We start from the raw sequence: 20,020 nt of genomic DNA, 5'->3' as shown, positions 1-20,020 counted from the left end.
CTGTGGACCTCACTCCTCCAGGGAGGGCTCGTACCTTAGGTTGGTTCCCGCCTGGCCAGCTGAGAAGCTCCGCTGCTCCCAAAGGTGGCTTTTTCCCTCTCTGGCTGAAGTTAGTGCCTCTTCTGCTTTCGTCAGGACTGTCCCTTGTTGTGGGGTTTCTTTTTATCCAGTTTTCAGTTTTCAATCCAGGGTGATTCTTCCCAAAATTGTTGTAACCTGGTTGTGTTCATGGGAGGAGGCGAGTTCAACGTCTGCTCACAGCGCCAGCTTGACGAGAACTCTGAATGACTTGTTTCATTTAACACATCCTCAAAGTTTGTCTGTGTCATAGTATGTGTCAGAAACTCTTTCCTTTTGAGTGTTAAATAAGATCCGATTGCATATATATCACATTTTCTTTACCTATTCATGTAGTGATGAATACATAGGTTGCTTAAACATTTTTGCTGCTGTGAATAATGCTGCTATGAACACGAGCGTACAAATATCTCTTTGAGTCCCTGCTTTCAATTACTTTGGGTATACACACAGAAGTGGAAATGCTGGATCATATAGTAATTGTAATTTTAACATTTTATCATCTTTCATAGCAGCTGCACCTTTTTGCATTCCCATGAAGAATGCGAAAGTGTGATTAGATATGTAGGGCATCCTTTCAGTGCTTATTGGCCTCCTGCATATCTTCTTTGGAGGAAATGTCTATTCAAGTCCTTTGTGCTTTTATTAATCAGCTTATCATTTGTTATTGAGTTGTAGGAACTCCTTGTATATTCTAGATATTAACTGCTTATCGGACATATATTTGCAGGAATTTCTTCCCAACCAAAGGCTAGCCTTTTATCTCTGTTGATTGTGTCCTTTGGCACATATGTGTTTTTAATTTTGAAGTAGTTCACTTTATCTATTTTTTTCTTCAGTTGCCCGTTTTTGCTGTCACATTCCAAAAATTATTGCCTAATATAATGCCCTGAAGTTCTCTTCTCTACTTTTTCTAAAACAATAAAATGTTGATTTAGCTGTTATGTTTATGTTGATCCATTTTGAGTTTATTGTATATATGGTGTAAGTTAAGGGTCCACCTTCATTCTTTTACATGTAGATATCTATTTTTGTCAACACAATTTGTTGAAAAAACTGTCCTTTCCTCATTGAATGGTCTTGGAACATTTGTAGAAGTCATTTGACCATTCGTGTGATGGTTTCTTTTTGGACTCCAGTCTATTCCATTGGTCCACATGCCTGTCTTTATGCCAGTACCACATTATTTTGATTATTGTAGCTTTACAGTAAGTTTTGAAATCAGGAAATGTGAGACCACCAATTTTATTTTTCTTTTCAAGATTTTCTTGGCTATGGGGTCCCTTGGGATTCCATATGAAATTTTCAAATAAATTTTCTATATCTGCAAAAAATGTCATTGGAGTTTTGATAGGGATTGTATTGAATCTGTATTGTTGTTTTGTTTTTTTTTTTAAAGATTTTATTTTTTCCTTTTTCTCCCCAAAGCCCCCCAGTACATAGTTGTATATTCTTCGTTGTGGGTCCTTCTAGTTGTAGCATGTGGGATGCTGCCTCAGGGTGGTTTGATGAGCAGTGCCATGTCCGTGCCCAGGATTCGAACCAATGAAACACTGGGCCGCCTGCAGCGGAGTGCACAGACTTAACCACTAGGCCACGGGGCCAGCCCCGTGAATCTGTATTGTTTTAAGTATTACTGAAACCTTAGCAATATTAAGCTGCCCAATCCATGAAAAGGAAATATCTTACAGAACCAATAGCATATATGCAGTCATGCACTGCATAAAGATATTTTAGTAGATAATGAACTGCGTATACTGTGGTGGTCCCATAAGATTACTATAATATAGCCTAGGTGTGTAGTAAGGTGTACTGTCTAGGTTTGTGTAAGTACACTCTATGATGTTTGCACAATGGTGAAATCACCTAATGAATAATTTCTCAGAATGTATCCCTGTCATTCAATGATGCATAATTATATGTATATATATACAGAAAGAGAGAGAAAAACACAGAGAGATATATGAAGAGATTTATGATAAGGAATTAGCACTTGTAATTATGGAAGGTGGCAAGTGAAAACTGTGCAGAGCCAATGTCCCAGTTCAGGTCCATAGGCAGAAAGCTGCTGTAAAATCAGGAAGAGTTAATGTGCCCGTATGCAGGGTGTCAGACAGGAAAAGTTAATGTTTCAGTTCCAAAGATCTCAGGAAGGAAAATTCTTCCTTACTCAGTGGACCTAAGCTTTTTGTTATTTTCATTCCTTCAACTGATTGGATGAGGACCTCCTACATTAGAGAGGACAATCTGGTTTATTCAGTCTGCTGATTCAAACATTAATATCAACCAGAAGAACCTCACAGACTAACCCCAAACGTTGTCAATTTAATGGGTCAGCGTGATATCTTATAGAACAAAATACAATCAAGATTCTTATGAACTAAATTATGGCACAGTGCTGGAAAATTGGCATACCCCTGATGTAGGACAATACTGCTGGCCTTGCAAGCTTAAATCAAATTGCTTCTGATGGTTCTTATTGACAGAGAGATAAAAAGCATTTGCCGGATCTCTAGCTACAGATCACATACCAGATCATCTATTAATTTTCTCAAGCAATGAAGCCACATCTGGCCCAGCAGCTACAATTGAAGTCTTCACCTGGTTAAGCTTACAATTACGCACTGTCATTCTCCAAGATCCATCTATCTTCTGCACAGTGAGATAAAAATGTTGAATGTGCATGTGTTGGGAATTGCCATGCCTACATCTCTGAAGTCCTTGCTAGTGGCGCTAATCTCTACAGTCCCTCCAAGAACATGGCATTGCTTTTGGATTACTATTTTCCCAGGTAAAGGCAGTACTAGTGGCTTCTAATCGGCGTTTCCCACCATAATAGCCCTCAATCGACAGGTCAGAGAACCAATGCTGTGATTCTACAAGTTGCTGAGTATGTTTATTCCAATTATGCCTTCTGGAACTGGGGAAAAAACCACAGCATGGGTTCAATGACCCAACGGACCTGAGTGAAATTGACATGAGCTAAATCTTTATTGATCACTTGACCTCTATAACCTCCTACTGTAACTGGTGGATCACAGTGTTATTTTTGGGTCTCTTGGAATCATTGTTAGGTCCCAGCCAGTGCCCAGTAGTTCCTGATACGTCTGGTTATTTTCTTTTCCACAATTCACAGTTACCCTGATAAAAACATCGCAGGTCCCTTTGGGGAAGGCTGGGAAAAATAAAAATATGTAAAGTTTTAGCAGTTTTCCAGGGTCCTTCCTCAAGGGGATTCGATCTCCCCTTCATTCAATGAATTCAGCCTGGAAACTGCCTCAAGTACAGGAATCGATTATGAGGCCATAGCTCTGTTTCTATGATTCAAGCGAGACTTTTGGTTTCTTATCTTGGAACTTCTCTGCTGACAAAGATCAACTAAAAGTTGAGTTGGCTTCCTCTCTATTTCACTTCTAGGAATATCGTGATCAATTAGCCAACACTGTAAGTCTTCTTGTGTTGATTATTCTGATTGTTGTTTTGACTTTGCTGTCCTTTATGGTAACGATGCCCACCTTACCTATGGGGATGGAGAGCCACCAGTTGGCCACTGTCACCCAGGATCACATTACTCCCATTGCATTAAATTTCCCAGTTCAGTGACCATAGGTCCTATTAGAAGACTTGCCTATAGAAAAGAGTAATCACAGAGCTTTTCAAGGATGCTGGGGATCCCTTCACAAATTTATTTTTTATGATTGTGATGAAAGCTATGTTATCTGGACTCTCCCAGTGTGCTTGAGTATATCTTAAATGACAAATCCACTCTAACATTCTAATTTCCTTAATCTGTCAAAATTCTTCCCCTACGGTAAACCGAGGCATGTTTGGTATTTCTAAGTTTCTCACTGTAGGCCACCTTTTGGTTCATGTGTTAGCCACCAACCACACAAACTGCTAGAGCCTTTCTTAACTCCTCCAGCTATAACATTAAATGCAGAATTTCTGTTTTGTAAGCCCATATCAATAAATTTGGCCAGATCAAACTTTATATTTCTTCTATGCTTATCCTATGCCTTTAATATCCATTCTCACGTATATTCCCAGATTTCTGTCTGAATAAATTAGAAAACTCAAGTAGTTATTTTGGAGCATAGTGCACCTCCTCATGTGTCACTCTTTGTACCTCACCTTTAGGGGCCTGCTAGGACTTGTTTCTGGCTATAAGTCTAGAAGCAAAAAGGTAGTGGGATGAATCCTGAGGAGAATCAGTATTGTCTTTCATGGCAACTGCCTCAGGGGAGTCAATAACAGTTTCCTCAGGCAATGAAGGGTTAATCCTTCAGAAAGAGGGTGAGAAGCCACTTCCACTGGGAGTGGAGAGGCCTCTTCCAACAACAAAGAAAACTCCTCTTCTCTGTTCCGTATTCTCAGTTTCCTCATCCATCCAGTGATCTAAGCCAGAATCTGGGTTTCATTAATTACTCTTCTTTCTCAAATCTTCGTCCTATATTAAGATCTTTTGTTTATAACTCCTCAATATTTCTTGAAACTTTTTCTATCTTTCCATGTTAGTTTGGGTTTCCTAGATACAGACAGATGAGATGGAGATTTTTATGAAATTGATTTATAAGAAGAGGGGTTGAGGGAAGCTGACTATGGTAGGGAGGAAAGGATGTGGTCTCAACTGGAGTCTGACTGCTGCCTGGAGCCATGGGTGCTCTGGAGTACAGCTTATACTCCTGAACTGATTCCACCTTGAGGCAAGGGCACCAGTCTTTTATATCTCCTCTCCAGTCATTTGTTGGGGCTGTTGGGCCCTGGCATTGTGGGCATACTTCCCCAGGTGAAGCAGCTTCCATTTTCTCTGCTGCAATTTTCCATAGAAGATGAGGCTGTAAGCTTTAGCAGCCCAAACACACAGCAGCTAGGGCTTGGGTGCATTGGCCTAATAAAGGGGATTTGTGCTGGATGCAGCAGTATCCATCACACACTGCATCCTTATGGCATCACCAGAATTCAGGTCTCCATGTTTTCACACCCAAATCATTACAACATCATAACACCTCTCCTGCTGCCTGCCCTGTCCCCTTCAATTCATTCCTCATACCATAGCTAGTTATAATTTTAAAACTTAAATCTAACTGCATCATTCACTAGTTTAAAAGACCTTCCAATATTTTCCCCATGGTTCTTAACATTAAGCCTTAACATGATTATGAGACTCTTCTTGATCGTCCCTGTTTCCATCTCTCCAGCTTCGTATCTTGCTCTTTACCCTTTATGAGGTCAGTGTTGAGCATGTTGCCTGGCACACAGCAGGCATTCAGTAAATAAGTGCTGAATGCATAGATGAATTAAAAAACACAGCTATTTTGAATTGATTAGGTTTCCAGCATACTTATTTTCACCTTCTTGCCTTTGTTATATATTCTTTCTCATAGGAATGCTTTCACACAAACTGATGACTATTCAGTCTGATGATTCTTTTTCATGCTTTGGATCCCATTGTTTTTTAACGTCTTTTCTTCCTGGAATCTTTCCTAAACACCTAGGTCTTTGTTGTGTGTCTCTCAAACATGCCTTCTATCTAGGCTATCTGCCACTATCTTATCATTTATAACACTATATTGTAATTTTAAGCTCTCTTCTGAGAGTCTCTCAATGGATCTTGAGCTCTGCGAAGGTGAGACCTATGTTCCTGTTTATTCACCACTGAAGTGCCAGCCACTATCAATGTACCTGATACATTCCTTATATCCAAAAATATTTGTTGACTAGTGAATGAAGGACAGAAGGAGTGAATGGAATATATTTACCCTGAAATAGCTTTTGGTATAGATGGAGCTACATATTTTTAAAGACAGCTTTTGAAAATGAAATGTTACCAGAAAGTAAACCAATTAACAGGGAAATGTAATATAAATAGTCCACATTTATAAGATGATGAAATCTTGTGGAGCATAGAGAATATCAAGGTAAACTATTTGCTTATTCACTGAAAATCTCAGTTTCAATTTTTTCTCCTGACACAGTTTAAGCAAGAGTGAAAAAAATTCTGGTTTCCTTAAGAGATCTGCCTAGAAGTCTCCTCACAGTCTGAATCAGATTAACGTGAGAAAAAAATTTCCTATTTTCCAGTATTAGTATTTTTGCTCTATATTTTATTGACTTTATTCAATATCCTTTATACTTCTATTTATTCATTAAATATATGTGATGTACCAGTTGTTTTTCTACTTATAGAAATTATTATTGGCTAGCAGGCAAGTACTTATGGAGTATGAATCAATACTCAATAAATGGAAATTCTTCTCTGACATTAAAATATTCTTTTATTTGACTTCATCACCTTTTCTGATGGGGCATCAGCATAAGATGGTGACGTGAGCAATACAAAATGATTCTGAACCTCACATAGAAATTTGGAAACATGATGCAATATTTGTCACTTACCTCAGAGTTTAAATGGCACATTGCTTTTATATTCCTAAAGTATTTACATACCACAATATTCCAGTCAACATATTATCATCAACTGTGTATATAAAAATGAGCAGAGTTATTAATAAAAAATTATAATTTGTTATAGGTGATTAATATACATTATATTATGTATATGCTATACACATTATTATATATTATATATATGTTATTGTGTCCATCAGTTCAGTCCCTAGCTCAGTAAATGGTAACTATTATAATTATCTTACCTTTCTAACATCATTGCCAGGCAGCGTATCATAGCAGTTAAGAGCATGGCTGAGAAATCAGTTAGATTCTGGTTACTGGCTCTTCTGCGTCCCTTTGGTACCTCCCCCTTTCTGTCTGTCTTCTCATCTGTAAAATGGGAATAAGAGCAGTGCTTACCCATTTGCATTGTTATAGAGATTACTGCTCAATACCAATGTATTTTATTATTTCTTTAATTTTCTTTTTATTAGAACGAAAGCTTCTGAATCCATATATACGGATGAACTAGTGAAACTAAGTCCATTTTGGTAGGGGTTTCCAAATATTCAAAGAGTGTTGCTGGGTTAGATTTTTCTCCTTTTTCTTGCACTTATTTTTGCACCTTTCATTGCAGATCCATGATTCAAAGCTGTCCATTATTTTTTTTCTTTAACTCATAGCTATCCTTTGCTGAGATCATCTAAAATTTCCTTTTGACCCTTAACTCAGTTGAATCAATGTTGGGCTCCAAACACATTTATTGGTCACCTGAAATAGCTTTCCTACTAGCCAATTTCCTAATGGCATTTTTCATCTGGGCATTTCTCAAGGTATAGATTAAGGGATTTAACATGAAGGTCATCATAGTACAGAATACCGCAGCTGCTTTATCAATTGATAAAATAGCTGCGGGTCTCATATACAAAAATGTAGGGCACAAAGTATTAGACAACCATTGTGATGTGGGAGGCACAGCTGGAGAGGGCTTTGCACCTTGCCTCCAAGCTGTAGGTCCTTAGGGAGTGCAGGATGACCACATAGGAGACCAACAAAAGAACGAAGTCTAACACACAGTTGAATCCACTGTTAGCAGTAATGAAGAGCCCTAGAGGGTGGGTATCAGTGCAGGCAAGATTGAGCAGAGGATTCAGATCACACATAAAGTGATCTATGACATTAGGGCAACAGAAGGGTAATTGAAAGGTGAAGAGGATCTGTCTGGTTGCATGAAGAAAGCCTCCCACCCACACCATTCTCACTAACAGGATACACACCTGCCGATTCATGACGGTTGTATAGAGCAAGGGTTTGCAGATGGCCACATAGTGGTCATAGGCCATCACACTGTGTAGGATGACATCAGCACCTCCAAATAAATGTTCCCCCAATATTTGAGTCATATAGCCATTAAATAGGATGTTCTTTGCGTGGAGTGAATCCAAGATCAGTTTGGGATACTAACAGAAGAATAGCAGGCATCAATAAAAGAGAGATAGGCCAGGAAAAATGATACAGGGGAGACCAATAATGGGCTGGCAGTGACCACAATGAGCACATTTCCTACCACAGAGATGATGTAGATGATAAAACATGGCAAATATGATTTTCTGCATGTTTGGATTTTTTTGTGAGCCCTAGTAGGACAAACTCTGTAATGCTCCTATTCTCCATGGATTTTACATTATGGTTAATTATATTACCTGGAAAAAATGAATTTTTATTAATGCAACTTTGAATTTATTAAATCTCTCCATATAAGAAATAATAAATTCCTAGATTTTATTGAATTGTGAATTTTTATGTGATTTCTTGGTATAGAAAAAGGTTCTCAGTTCTCGAAGATTTCTTAAATAGTCTTCTGGGTAAATATTCTGTTAAAAGTGTAGACATGAGGAAATTTGGAAACATAAAGAAACATAAAGGCAGGATACCCTGTGAGCACACTTAATCATCTGAGATGATTAAGAGCTTAATGTGAAGTAGAAGATTGCACACATAGTGGGACCTAGGCTTGAAAAGGGAGATACAACGTGGATGTAAATGCTATGAGTGCAAGGCTGAGGAATTTTCCCTTTATTCTTAGGAAATGGGAAACCATGGAAGGTAATAGTGAATATGACTGGAAAGATGAAAAAGAATTTGAGAAAGGTGGAATCATGGATATAACTCTGGTAAAGCTCTTTTTGTGTCTTGGATGAAGTGGACTGAGGTTTAGTAGGAGGATAGAAGCCAGAGAAAGGAACTCCATTATTAAACTCTTTATAATCATTGCCATTAAGTGTAACAGGGCATCGGTGAAGAGAACGTAGTGAAAGGATACTGGAGCTACTGTAAACTAATTGATAACACTCATTTTCTAAATCAAATAACATTGTGATAGCTAGTAAATAGACTAGTGCTTGATTGCTATGTGCAGGGTATGGTAGCACCTGTGTGGTTTATATTATTTCATTCATTTTGCAAACAAGGAAACACTCTCAGAGATTAATGTTAATAATAATAATAAGGATAAAATTAACTAAAATTTACCGAATGCTTACTTTGCTGTAAGTGATTTTGCAAACGTTTGGTTATTTAATCCTCACTATAAACCTATGAGATGATTGCTACTCTCATTTTTATACTAATTTTACACATCAGGAAATAAAAGCATAGAAAAGTTATTGATTCTGCCCAATTTCAAGCAGATATTAAAGAGTAGAGCCAAGCTTAGGTCAGATTATACTTGTTAACTTTTTCCTCTCATTTTTTTCCCCAAATTCTTAATCCATGCCCTACTGTGTTAATTTGAAGTAATAATCTCCTTTTGGTATGACCATAATAATTATAACTAATTTAATGCTACTCAGAGACAAGTGTATATGAAGAAATTTCATCAGTGCATCACACACACACACACACACACACACATTAACATATTGGAATCCCCAAATATTAATTAAAAAGTGGTACTGCTTTCATTGAAGGTCCTTTTTATTTTCTCCTCTCCCTCTGCCCAATTTCCTTTCCTCTTAATGCCCCTTCAGAGCATTCACCCCCAGTCTCTTCTGAAAATGGTGAAAATGACTACCACAGCAGTTAAGTGTGTTGGTTTGAGAATTAGAAAGACCAGACTGGAATCTCGCCTTTTCCACTTGCAACTCCGTCTAACTGAGGTGCATTACTTTGGCCCCTTACATCTTTGTTTCCTCATCTATAAAGTGAGAAAAATAATAACCACTTCACAGGTTGTTATGAGAATTTATTGAGGAAATATGTATGAACATATTCTCCACACTGCTATGGACACATAAGGATTTTCACCTATTATTGTGATCGTGTATGCATCTAGGAAATGGGAAGGATTGACGTTTTGAAGATAGTACAGAGAAACATTTAGCCATATAATAAGTTCAGGAAGATTCATCTCCAACTTTGCTTTTAAAGAAGGCAAGGAGACTCATCTTATCCGTAGCAGTTGATGTTAGGAAGGGTGTTCCGTGTTTGTCCTTGGACTAAATAGCTTATGATTCATGTCATTTAAAATTCATACTTGTGTATTTTCTCCGTGTGAAGTGTAATCAAATTTTATTTTCATTCTCATGATTAGTCTTGATTATTAAAGGAGGTGTCTCATGGCAAAAGAAAGATGTCTGATGTTGGAGAGCTGCATCCTACAATGTGCTTAATCTCTATGAGCCTCAAATTTTCAGGAAGATTTTTCAGATCCTTAAACAGACCAGAAGAGTTACTGATTCCTGCCCTGTTTTTTTTTTTTTATTTCTATTCAGCTATAAATTTACTCTATTTCATATAGTCTCATGCTTTATGCTAGTATTTCTTCTAATTAACTGTGTTTTACCAGTTTGACTGAGCCAGAAGATTGTGTGCTTTATCTTTATTTTTCTTCCTCTCTCTCTATTTTTTAGCAATAAACAAATTCAGATAGGAACAGCTACTGCATTAAATTCAAAGACACCATCTTCTCTTTTTATTTGATTCTATACATTGTTCTCACATATGTAGAATGTCCTCTTATGTCATTAACAATCATATATTAATATTATGCATGATATGGTTGTTAGTGTGTAATTTAATAGATTCTATCCATTTATATAGGAATATATTGGTAATCTAAACATCCACCATTACTAAATTTTATTCAAGCAATACCTTACCCTGCAAGTGAACACTTTTATTGCAGAGGCACACTATTTTAGCCCCAACACTGTCAGAAATTACCAAAGTGAAAGAAGCTTAGAAGTCTTGGAGGGGGCCTAAATAAAAACTGAAAGTCAAAGTAGCTGTGAGTGACACAGTCCTATTTGACTTCTTGTCTCAGTCACTCTATCCCAATCCCTAAATCTTATCCCCAATCTTATATCCTTCTCTAGGCATCCATTGAGAGTGCTGATTTAGTACTTCTAGACTGTTCTAGTATTCTCTTCAACACCTGGCAGAAGCCTATAATTATGGTGTTGCGTATCCTAGATATTTAAAAGCAATCTTCTTGTTTTCTTTTAACTGTGAAAAATTTTCCCCTATCCTGTTAATCAACACATCCATCACCCCATATATTTATCTTTTACTTTTTTCTGGTGAAGTCATTTAAGTTTCTCACTCTTAGCAAATAATGTTATTATCAATTATAGTCACCAGGTTATACGTTAGATCCTCAGACCTTATTTATCTTAAAGCTGAAAGTTTCTACCTTTTACCCACCTCTCCCTTTTTCCCCTAAACTCCCAGGCTCTGGCAATCACCTTTCTGTTTCTATGAGATTGACTTTTTCTCTTTTCTTTCTTTCTTTTTTTAAATTTCAAATATAAGTAATAGAATACGCTACTTCTCTTTCTCTGTCTGGCTTATTCCTCTTAGCATAATGCCCTCAATTTCTATCCATGTTGTTGAAAATGGCAGCATTTCCTTCTTTCTCACAGCTGAATAATATTCATATGTATATCTTACATCTTTATCCATTCATTCATCAACTTAAGTTGTTTCTGACTGTTGTGAATAATACTGCACACAGACATCTTAATTTCAAATAATTCATCCTTTTCTCTGTACCTAAATAATCCAACTTCCCAAAACATTTAGATTTTATCAGATATCTCTTAGAGTGGCTGCTTCATCTGAAAACACAAAATAGTCTTATTTTACTTCATGTTCAGATACTTGTACTGTAAAATGGGCTATAATCTGAATTGAGTCCTTCACAAGGAAGATTGGACTATCAGCTAACTATATCAGCAGAGGTTGGAGCATCTTTTCAGATATGGGCTTCAACACTTCAGTCCACTTCTATGTTAGATCCACAGTGATTAGTATATGTTTTAACATACAAGTGGTTCTTGGGGGATGTGATATGCTCATGCTTTATGGTGTGGGAATTCAAGCTCTTGAATCAGTAAGACCTAGTTATGATGGGCTAGCTGCATTACTTTGAACATAGGCCACACGATGCTTCTAGTTTAATTCTCTGTATATCGTAATTATCCTATATGTACTAGCAGTTGCTTTTGTTTTTAGGGTTTTAGAATATTTAACTACCCTGTGCAGAGATGTTAATCAGTGCAACTAGTAAGAGCTAATCAGAATCTATGAATTTCAAGTTTTTAAAAACTGTGCTGCACACCTGTCAATTAGCAGCAGCAACAGTTCTCTTAATAGTAACTTTAAAAAAAAACACAGGTGTTTTCTTCCCTCCCCAGCTGAGGTTACCTATTGATAAGGAAATGGAGATGGAGATGTTGGTGACTTTCTCTCTGAAGGCAACTATGGGCTTGAATGGAACTTCTTTCCTGAGGAGCCAGGGTGTGCCCTGACTTCACTTTTTCCTTAGAAAGAGAGAAAACCTTGGCAGCTCCTGTTTGCACTGCCCGGTGGCCTGGCTCCATTCACTAAAGGTCCTCAAAATCTGCCAGTGTCTCCTCTTCATAGCAGCAAGTTCCTTCAGATTGTGTTGCCAAGTACTTTTAGCACTTTATTTACCTTATATTCTTTAACTTTCTTTGATGTTTTGCTTATAGTAATCTTTTTTAGTTATGACTCCCCAAAATGTAAATTCTATGATAAATTTATGAAATAACCTATGTATAATGATATGCTGTACCACAATGACACCTAAAACTTGAGAATGGGCAGGGCACCATTTGTTTTCCTTAAATAGATTTCTTTTCTTCCAACTGCAAAAGCTTTGTTAACATATTAAGACTTTCTTGAGGGCTCTTTGTTTGCTTACAGTTAGTTCTTTATCAAATGGCTTCTTACTGCCATGCAAATATGCTTTCTTCAAGTTCTCTCTTCAATTCATCCAAATAACCAAACCACAATTGAATTCAGCTTTGAATCTAACTGGAAAGGGTTCACATGGAATCTTTAGGCCCATTGCAAGTAGGTATGTTAGACTCTCCAGAAAACCTGACCTATCCAGTCTGACTAGATTTGTTCCCCATGTGCCTCATCCAAGTAGTACATCTTGTAAGAAGACTGACCTTAGAGATGTTGGTTTCTCATCCTGAAATGGTATAAGATCTCACTTTAAGTCCAAGAGTGTTAGACTTAAATACTAGACAATTTTTTTTTCCATTTGAGCTTAATTTGGTTACATGCTTTTGAAATTTAGTGCAAACAAGATCTGGAACACTCTAAGTGAAAGTCATATAGTCAAGCAACATATTATTTCTCTAAAACCAGGTATGATTCCATGTCTAATTATGTTAACTCTACATCCAATTAATGATACTTTGGGGCTAGTCACACAATTTTATGGTATCATGAATAAATACCTAGAAGTAGAATTGACGGAACGTAGCTTACTCTGGTTTGAGTAGATATTGTGTTAATTTATTTCAAAGTTTCTCTTTATTTTTCACACCACTACCAGCAATATATAAGTTCCATTCCTCATATTGGTAATTTGTTTTTCTCTCTCCCTCTTTTCTCTTAACTGATCTTGATAAAATTTTCTGAGTTTTACTAATCCTGCTAGAGAACTGACTTTTGCCTTTTTTAAATTCTATTTCAGAATGTTAGTTATGTCATTGATTTCTTTGCTTAATTTCTTATATTCTTATTTCCATATTGTTTGGATTTAATTTGCTTTTATATTCCTACACCTTGGTTCCTAGGATACTTATAGATCATTGATTTACCAAACGATTATTTTTAATGACAGAGGTGATATCACTACACATTCTACAGATTTTAGAAGAATAGTAAGAGAATATAATGAGCATATTAAGGCCAATATATTTAAAGACTTAGAATAAACAAATTCTTTGAATGATGTAAGCCACCCAAGAATATTGAAAAAAATAAGCAATAGATATTCCCAATAGTTCCCTCTTTCTTAAAGAAATTTAATATATTGTTTTGTCTCCCTACCCCCTGTCTAACTAGCTTCAGTGGTGGATTCTAGAAAACATTAAAGAAAAATATTTATTCTATACAAACTCTTCTAAAGAGAATAGAAGCAAATATTTCTGTACTCATTGTATCAGTCCAATATTTCTCTGAGACTTATCATTTATACTAGCTTATCTGTACATTTCTTAGAAATTTCTCTATAGGCAATCATTTCACTGTGAATGCAGACAGTCTTCTTATTCCTACACAATATGAGTGACTTTCATTTTAATGTGAGTGTAGCATGGTTGCAAGATGTAAGATCAATATATAAAAATAAATTGCATGGTTTGTACTAGTAACTAATAAACGGAAATTGGATTTTTAAAATTCCATTTATGATAACGTTAAAATACTTAAGAATAAATATGACAAGATATAAGAGAGACATATATACTGAAAACAAAATATTTGTTCAAAGAATATGTAACCCTAGGCTCTCCAGGACCAGTTCAACTGACTCCATCTTACCAACAGAGTGCTTAAAAGTTGTCTTTCAGGAACTGTGACCCCTTGTCCAGTTCAGGCTGGTTAAGATCACCAAACCATCAACTGCGCCTGTGCAAATGCTCAATAAATGACCCCCCTTTATTTTTTCGTTGGTGAGGAAGATTGTCCCTGAGCTAACATGCATGCCAATCATCCTCTATTTTGTATATGAGATGCTGCCACAGCATGGCTTGAAGAGCAAAGCATAGACCTGTGCCTGGGATCCCAACCTGTGGACCTCAGGCTACTGAAGTGGAACAGGTGAACTTAACCACTACACTGCTGGGCTGGCCTCCAGTGCTCAATAAGTGACCATTTGATGTCAAGGAGCTAAAATATCCACCCTCAGATCATAGTAATCCTGCCATTTTGTGAATATGTTTGCTATGAAGATGTGTGAACCTTGACCATGCTTTCACAGATCATCAATTACCTCACTTCTCCTTACCTCCAATCATCTATCTCTACACTTCAGACTGCCCTGCCTTTCATCCCATAAATTGTGCCCCAAAGCCTGGATTGGGGAGACAGATCTGAGGGTACATTCCTCTGTCACCTCGTAGATAAATCTACATTTGTTTTCCCAAAAGCTGATGTTGCCATTGGGTTTTTTAGTGTGCATCAGGCAAGAGAACCCCAATTTTGTGCGGTAACAAGTATAAACACCTCAAAGAAAAGGTGTGTTTATGGACAGACAACTCCATATTATTAAGGTATGAACTCTCCCCAACAGCGTTTCTACATTCAAGATTTCTGAAACAAACTATAAACAGGCACATTTTTAGAATTTTTCAAAACTGATCTAAAACTTATATGGAAATGCGAGAGACCTAAATTAGCTCCCACAACTTTTAAAAGCAACGTTGGAGTACTTACACTACCTGATTTCAAGTTACGTTATAAAGCTACTGTTCCAAAATAGTGTGATCTTTTCATGGAGATAGATAATAAGATCAATGAAGCAGACTTGAGAGCCTGGTAGTAGATTTGCACATATATGGTCAACCAATCTCAACAAAATATGTAGTCAATTCACTGAAGAAAAAAATCATCTTTGCAACAAACTGTTGTGGAAGTATTGGATATCTATATATACCATGACAAACCAAAAAAGAAAAAGATTTCATCTATATATCACACATTAGACAAACATTAAAAATCCATTAAAAATGGATTTTACACCTACATGTAAAATATAAGAGTACAAAACATTTAGAGTGAAATATATGAGAAAACCTCTGTGACCTTGGATTATGAATATAATTTTAAAAACGGTAGCAAAATTGTGGTTCATAAAACATGATAATTTGCACTTATCCAAAATTAAAACTATGCAGCAGAACTGATATATGACCAGGGTTGAGTTCAAGAATTGAGGATCTGAATGCCCAACATGTATCTGTCTCTAAGGAGTGCCCCAGTGTGTGTTAGTGTGGGGAGATTAAAGTTATGACCAATTATCTCCTTCTGTGAATTGATACAGGCTAACGTGAATAAAGTTTGGTCAATATTGGACATAATATTGAAGTGCACAACCTGTAAAACAGTGGCTTACAATATCATTTAATGCTGAAGTGCTATAATCCTTTATTTACTCAGGGTTATTAAACTTTCAAAGCCTAGAAACAAGCACTAAACTTAGAATAGTCCATTTTCTTGCTTCTGTTTCTTACTGGCTATTTGAGCTAGTTATTTAAACTCTAGAATCCTCTGTGCTCTTATCTGCATAGTAGAGCCAATAACATTTGTGTCAAAATATGCATTATTATGAGTATTAAATAATTTAATGAACTTAAAACACCCAATAATCTCTCAATAAATTTTTGTTATTGTTTTGCTAAGTAGTGTGATCCAAATAAGATTAAATCCTGTAAAATTTAATTCCCTGATGTTTTAAATGCATGAGGAAACTTTGTGTGGATTTGTACATGGTAGAGAGAGAAAGGCTAACTGAACTTTAGTGTGTGCAGAAGAGGCTGAGTCTAGACAATCTGTGAATATTCAGTGACAGGAGAAAGAATCAAAGGGTAAACACAATAAAAGATTTGCTGTGCTTTGCATGCTTCTTTCCTGTGACTTTTCTATGCATTTTAATTTTTCCTACTGGCCTAGTTTATGGGGAAAAGAACATTTATTCTTGTATTTTTCCTCTGTCTCTCATTCCCCAACCAACTATTCCATCAATGTTAGTTCCTATCTAGAAATAACCTTGTACAAATTATGATATGCAGGTCATTGATTTTATGTACCTAGCTGCTCTTCACACTTAGAATCTTGATAATTGTCCATGCAGGTCTGTGAGTGTCCGTGTTTGGTTCTCTTTGCCCTACCTCATCTGAGATTTTCCTGAAAACTAATCTGTTACTTCTGCAGGCTACATTAGATTTTGTCCTATTCTTCAGAAAGCTGGAAGAGCACAGTGCTGTCAGAGTTTCCTGAGCTGCTCAGACTATAGACTTTTAGGCCTCCAAGGAAATAGTGCGAGTTCTTTTCCAAGAGGGCAAATGTGGAAAGTAAATACCCAGGAGAAACAAGCACATTATTTTGGACACTGGCTTAGCAACATTTGGCCAGGATCTGTTTAGAAATGCCTTTGGGAATATGATTACTTAGAGCTTTTAAAAACTAATTCTTGCATTGTCGCCTAAGTTTACATTGTGTTCTTCTAAAGCAAATTTTCTTCAGGTATAGGCATGAAATAGATATTCCTAGGACCTAAATGCTTGTGTTAGCTTTTGAAGGAATTTAAAAATACTTTTGTTTACTTTTCAGTTTGAGCTTTTATTAGGGTGTCAGTTGGCATTCAAAAGTCCCAGCCTGCTTCCTGAGGAATAACGATCTACTTCTCCTGCATCACTGATAGTTTTAGTGAATATTTGAAGTCTACTTCTCCTATTAACCTGGAGAAGGTTTAAAGCATGTTGAGATTTAAAAATATTTTCAGAGAATTAATCTGGATGCTTTGAATTCCTCGACTGTAATTCTCCGCATTTGATTCCAGATTTGGGTCCTGGAGGCGAATTGGCAGGGTGAGTATCTGAGGGCGAAATGCTTCCTGATGCACCCTAAAACTAACCTGACAGACACTCAGATCTGATGGCTGGTGAATTACTCATGTCATCTTGGTGTGGGAAGGGTCCCACCAACCATGTGCTTGGTTAATTTTATGTTCTTTATATTTATTTTATACAACTTCATTCTAAAGGCTATAACTTCTCTTGTCGCATATGATAATTCGATTACTATAAAAATGTTTTAGCAGACTTCAGTTTTAATTGTGAATTTTTATAAGCAAAATTCCCATGACAAACAATAGAGCTAAATAAAGCATTTTTAAGTGGGCAGTGAATTTCATTGCATCCCATTCTTGTGCTTATATATTATCCTCTATATTACTATTAAGAAATAGACCAGTTAGTGCTTGAATATATACAATAGTGAAGAATGTCCTAAATTTCAAAAAATTGCCATGCTAACATAGACTGGTTTTATCTAAGTCAAGTAAGGTAAGTTTATAGTATGCTACATGCTGCTACACTAGCAGAAAATTTGGATGTGTAGTCAAAATTTTATTTAAATTTGAGTGTCTATTCTTCTACAGACAGCAAAACACAAAAAGCACATATTTTTATTCAACACTAACAGAGAAATAAAGTAATTGTTTGAGCATTTTTTTAGTAAAAAAAAAGAGTAATGATTAGTGTTAAGAAATGCCCTAAGATAACCAATCTATCATTGAATTAAGAGATTTTCACTAGTAGACTGCTGAAATTGAAGTTTATCTGATTCCGCATTAAATTCATGTGACAATTTTTTTCTTTACTTTTCCATTGGATTTTGTTATATATATGTGCATGACAACTTCTGTAGCTGCTAAACAATTCACTCAAACAGGAAAGACCAGGAAAGGAAAATGACCATCTGTTTTGAACCACACATGTCACTGGAGTGTTTCACATTACTTCATGTATTCCTCACTAAATTTCTGACTTATGTAATGATAACAATTGTATATGAAAGGAAAATGTTTAAAGAGATTCAACAATTAGCTCAAGGATCACACTAGTCAGTTTATTTAGCATTCCTCAATGTTTCTACCTCTTTCTGCGTTGCCAACTGTTCTAACAACTTGTTCGGTGGTTGCTGATATTCTTTATTTCATCAGTTGTGGCTGCAATTTTTACATAGGAGATTTCCATAATATCACTATGTTGTTTTATGACAATGATTCTCCTCGATTGCCTTTCCCCTTTTATTTTTGCTAACAGCACTGATCATACAATATGTCCCCTCAGATTGCAGGATGGTGTTTCGAGCTATTGCAAATTAACTGCCGGTGATGATCTAGAAAACAAGCAGGAATCTTGACTTGAGGAATTTACCGAAGGAAAATTATTTTGAATGTTTTAGAATGAAAGACTTCTAGAATGCATGCTGATATTACATACTCCACCGCCTTTTACATGAGTACTCAGAAGCACAGACTGGGTGTCTAGCGATCCTTCATCTTGCATGTTCTTCCTACTCAGATGAGGCTTCACGACAGTCTCTTTATTACTGCCCTTCACCGCACCCTTCGGCTGTCCTCTCAGCTCTCAGGCATTAAATATAGCCCCAGACGGAGCGAGAGAAAAGATTTTTGTTGTCTAACATTCGCAGGGGATTATTTTCCAATCCTGAGAAATTACTTAGCTTCTCTTGATCTGAGTCTGTTCTATCTAAAATCAGAGATTTGGATTAGTCATGTGATTTCTATTTTGATATTGTTCACAATCTACCTATACAATAATTCTCTGTAAATCAATTTGGTTTATGTAATGAAATGTATCTGAAAAAAACAACATTATTTCCACGTTATGAACAAAGACTGAGTATCAGTTTCAATAAGTAGAAGACAGGTCATTGATTCTCACACTCCTGAAACATTTCAATATTCTTCAGTTACGCTTAACTGCTAGACGCTGTGGCTGATAATTATTTTGCTTCGTTATTTGAAGGAGGCTAGGGAATCTTGTAGTGATACTGAAACAAGTAGGAACAAATTGAGAATTTTCACTTTACAAATTTAGAATTTTGAATAGTAATTTAGAATAGAATTGATGACCTATAGTACAGACCATTTTTTCAACGCCATAGCTGTCAACCATTTGACACCTAAAATCCTCTAAAAGACTATAAACAACACACAGAATGAATTTGTGAGTCACTAGAGTTGATGGTTTCGAAATAATCTTGCAACAAAAGCAGTTTGTGTTTTTAAAATAGATTTATGGGGGCCCAGATATGACTGTCACATCAGACCCAGACTAAGGGAGAAGCTGTGCTAGCTTTTACAAACCCACTAGGGTCAGATACTTCCTCAGCAGTGGGTACAACAGCTTCTGGAAGTGCTTTCTCTCTATTCTCCACTCATTTTGTACTGATTAAATAATGTCTTAAGATTTACATTAGGTACAAAAGATCCAAATTCCTGAATTTTTCATCTATTAACTATTGCAACAAATACCGCTTAGTGCTAACTAACCGCAGTTTGCCTTCAACTTACCTTCTATATCATCTCCTTTTATTGACATTCATTCGTTAGATTGTATGTAAAACATTAAATTTCTAGCAAAAGCCATGACATATGCACAATTCAAATATACTTGGGCAATTTAACAATCTTATTTTT

This window comes from Equus przewalskii, chromosome 11 (genome assembly GCF_037783145.1).
Source record: "Equus przewalskii isolate Varuska chromosome 11, EquPr2, whole genome shotgun sequence".
Lineage (NCBI taxonomy): Eukaryota > Metazoa > Chordata > Mammalia > Perissodactyla > Equidae > Equus > Equus przewalskii.
The sequence above is the reverse complement of the archived record's forward strand: the minus strand, read 5'-3'. Positions refer to the sequence as shown.